At 32.6% G+C, this 4242-nt stretch overlaps 1 long non-coding RNA gene across 1 annotated transcript; it reads right to left on the reverse strand.

The window, feature by feature from the left end:
• Positions 1-1191: 1191 nt before the first annotated feature.
• LOC134739555 (uncharacterized) lies at positions 1192-2754 on the reverse strand. Its single transcript, XR_010126328.1, has 3 exons — positions 2679-2754; positions 1433-1546; positions 1192-1327 (listed from the first exon to the last, which is right to left on the reverse strand). It is a non-coding gene; the product is annotated as an uncharacterized LOC134739555 (long non-coding RNA).
• Positions 2755-4242: the final 1488 nt, after the last annotated feature.

Here is a 4242-nt window from a genome sequence, read left to right on the forward strand (position 1 = left end):
AAGATCTGTTTTATGCTGATCTAAATCATTAGAATGTAAAACTATGAGGTATCAAAAAAAAAGAAAGAAAGAAAAACACTACAGCAAAATAATTGTAATTCGTCCTTCCATATTTCTCCAACCTAGCCATGTAATATAGAGCTGTCTATACCAATGTTAAAACTTTTCATTTAAAACACTCGTTTAACAGAATTGAAATACCTCATTTTTAAAAAGTGCAATGTAGTGGAATACCATTTGTAATTAAAATTGAAACTTTCTGCAGCAAAGCTCTTTGTGCTCACATTAACTTAAAAATCACACAATAAAAACAATGCTGAGTCCAATAACTTCTTATTTTATATCTGGGCTACAGCCATGTACTTAAATAACATTTCCATCTGTTCCAGCCTTTAAGAGTTGCTTGAGTTAAGCATAAGCAATGACAATCCAGCTCATTAGCACACACTTGAAATCTTCCTTAGTTAGGTCCCAAACCTGGCAATGCTCTCCTTATCATTATCATAGATTGATATCTAAACTAAATGTTTCCATTGAAAACCCTCAATTCTTTTAAAAGTTAATACATTCATAAACATAACTTTTTTTTTTTTTGACAGAGTCTTTCTCTGTTGCCCAGGCTGGAGTGCAGTGGTGTGATTTCGGTTTACTACCACCTCCGTCTCCCAGGTTCAAAAGATTCTCCTGCCTCAGCCTACTGAGTAGTCGGGATTACAGACATGCGCCACCACACCTGGCTAATTTTTGTATTTTTAGTAGAGACAGGGTTTCACCATGTTAGTCAGGCTGGTCTCGAACTCCTGACCTCGTAATCTGGCCGCCTCAGCCTCCCAAAGTGCTGGGATTACAGGTGTGAGCCACCATACGCGGCCCATAATATCTTTTAATTTAGAATATCACCTGTTAATCTGAACAATGTAACAGTCATAAAACCTCTCTTAAATATAAAAAGTAAAGAAAAGAAAGTCAGGCTGTATTGAAATATGACAGAAGAAAATGAAAGTAATTTATTATAGATAAACTCTGTGGATTTCCTTGAATGTCTGAGACAGTTTATTTCCTTGTGAGGAGTCAGAGTTTGCCACTTTTCTCCTCTCTCGCCCTCTGCATGTTGCCTGGAACAGAGAAGGAACAGGAGGTGATAGTTACTGTGACTCAAGAGCAGACAGGCTGCAAACTGTTTTTACCTTATGGCTTCTCTCTTTCAGGCAAAGTGCCTCCTGAGTAATAAACATGTAGATGGACTAATTAGATCATAAACTGATGGCAAAGTTCTTCTTATAGTGTGCAGAGGAGCAGGAACTTATACCTGGTTTCCACTGGGAAACTGTGAATAAAAATAAGACATACATACCAATTATAGCATCTGTATTAGTGGTAATTTAATTTTTAAAATGCTTTAAGTATTTATTTTAGTTTTGGAGGGATTTACCTAAGTCGGGTTCAAAAATTGGCTGTGCACTTGGTAACGATCATTGCATGTTTTTTCTCCAGGTTGCTCCTGACATCTCTGATTACAAATGATTGTGGGGAAAAGTCCCGTTACCTGGGAAAATTGACACCACGTACATTTAGCAATTGTCAATAAAAAAGCCATTAAATCAAAACTGGTGTTAAAACTATCCTGTGTATTTCTATAATATCTGTAACTGCAAATTTGAATCAACAGTACCAAATATAATAAAATAATATATTTACATGAATATTTTGATGACAGGATAAAATCTTCATTGTCAGTTCCAAGTGATTAGCTGTTCAGATAGTTTAGAAGTAAAATAATCACATCTGGTAATTGAGTTTTTATTTTGTACTTATTACACCATAATTTTAAAGTATAATGTTTAATCAAATGAACAAATATTGAGTAGGTATGTTGAGTAAGTATGTTAAAAGGATAAGAAAGCAAGCTTGGATAAACACAAAAATAGGTAAAAATATTTTGAAAAATTATTAAAATTTAATATACCTAAAGATTCCAAATTGCATGATATAATATAGATGTAAGCCTTTGTTTTCTGTTGAACTTGATCTTATTATTGTGCATTTCTTGTATAATTTTATTCACAAATTTGTTTTAGTTCATAGAATAAACATTATTGTATTACATTGGTTTATTCTAAAATATGTATTCATTTCAATGGTCTTGACTTATTGATAACGTTAAATAAAATTTTGAGAGGCCATTGTTTTGGAGTCAGCTCCCGTGGTAGGTCACAACAGAAAAAACAAAAATAGAGTCTCTCATGCTAAGTGCCACATAATTAAACTGAAACTTTAAGCAAGCAAGTAAAGGCTCACAGACTATTTTTTCCTGAAAACCGGAGATTCACAGCAACCAATAAGAAAGGGCCCAGCTAATCTGAACCATTAGATTATAATAAGAGTCTCCTCTGCTTTAGCTCTTAAAAGGAAAGTAACATAGAGTAAGCTGATGTTAGCCAATCCACTATTTTAAAAAATACATTTTCCTTTTTATTACGTGCAAAAACTGTTCTACCATACACAGTGGAGAATCCATTCTATTTTATAAAATGATACTCTGCCCAGTTCTACAATTGCTAATAAAAGACAATTAGATCTTTACATTAAGTTAGATGCAATTTTATTCTTTGAAAATACACTAGAAACTATATAAAAATGACTTGTGTAAACAAATGATCATGAATCCAGAAAATTACTTGATAATTTTCAGTTCATGTCCTAAGATGGAGAGTATGTATCTTTTTGTCTTCTCTTTCCCCTTCTCCTCCTTCTCCACCTCCTTCCTCCTCCTCCTCCTTCTCCTCCTCTTTCTTCTTATTATTCTTCTGAAGTAAAAATACATTATTTTCAATATAAAGAATCTTCATACTAACACAACCTTGTTCCAAAGAAAATGTTAACCAAACCTAAAATTAAAATAAGAGAGGTTAAACTGCACAGCAGAGGAAGCAATCAACAGAGTAAAGATACAACCTGTTGAATGGAAGAAAATATTTGCAAACTTTTTATCTGACAAGGGACTAATATCCAGAATATACAAGAAACTCAAATGACTCAACAGAAAAAAAAATTAAAAGTGGGCAAAAGATATGGACAAATATTTCTCAAAAAAGACCTAGTAATGGCCAACAGGTATATGAAAAAATGTTCAACATCACTAATTATCAAGGAAATGCAAATCAAACTATGGTAAGATGTCATCTCACCTCAGTTAGAATGGCTATGGCTATTATTAAAAAGACAAAAACTAACAGATGTTAGCCAAAATATTTAAAAAAAGGGAACTATACACTGTTGGTGGGAATGTAAATTAGTACAGCCACTATGAAAAACAGTATGGAGATTTTTCAAAAAACTAAAAATAAAATTACAATATGATCCAGTAATCCCACTACTGGGAACTTTTCTAAAGGAAAAAAACAATGTATCAAAAAAAAAAAACCATACCTCCATTTTATTGCAGCACTATTTGCAATAGTAAAGATATGGAATTAACCCAAGTGTGCATCAATAGATGAATGAATAAAGAAAATGTGGTATATATACACAATGGAATTATATTCAGACATAAAAAATGAAATCTTGTCCTTTGCATCAACAATCATAGAACTGGAGGTCATTATGTTGAGTAAGATAAGGCAGGCACAGAAAGACAAATACTATATGTTCTCACTCATAAGTGGGTGATAAAAAAGTGTTGAACTCATTAAGGTAGAGGGGAGAATGATAGAGGCTGAGAAGAGTGTGTGGGGTAGGTATGAAGAGAAATTGGTCAAAGGGCACAAACATACAGTTAAATAGAAGGAATAAGTTATACTAGGTTGGTGTAAAAGTTTTTGCGGTTTTTACAATTAAAAGTAATGGCAAAAACTGAAATTACTTTTGCACCAACCAAATATTATTTGATAGAGCAGGATAACTATAGTTAACAACGATGTACTATACACTTCAAAATAGCTGGAAGAGAGGACTTGAAAGGTTTTCAACAGATATATGATAAATGCTCAAGGTGATGGATACTCTAAATACCCTGACTTTATGATTTCACATTCTATGCATATACCAAAATATCAAAAGTATCCCATAAATATATATAAATATTATGTATCAATAAAATAAGAAATAGGAACAGCTGAAAAAAATACTCTCCCATGTACATGCATTTACTTACATATAGTTATGTCTCCCAAATTACATTTCAGAATGTTTCAGTATAATTTCTATTGACTCATTTCCTATTGGAATAAAACCACTAGCCTC

This window comes from Pongo pygmaeus, chromosome 4 (genome assembly GCF_028885625.2).
Source record: "Pongo pygmaeus isolate AG05252 chromosome 4, NHGRI_mPonPyg2-v2.0_pri, whole genome shotgun sequence".
In the NCBI taxonomy this organism is placed as follows: Eukaryota; Metazoa; Chordata; class Mammalia; order Primates; family Hominidae; genus Pongo; species Pongo pygmaeus.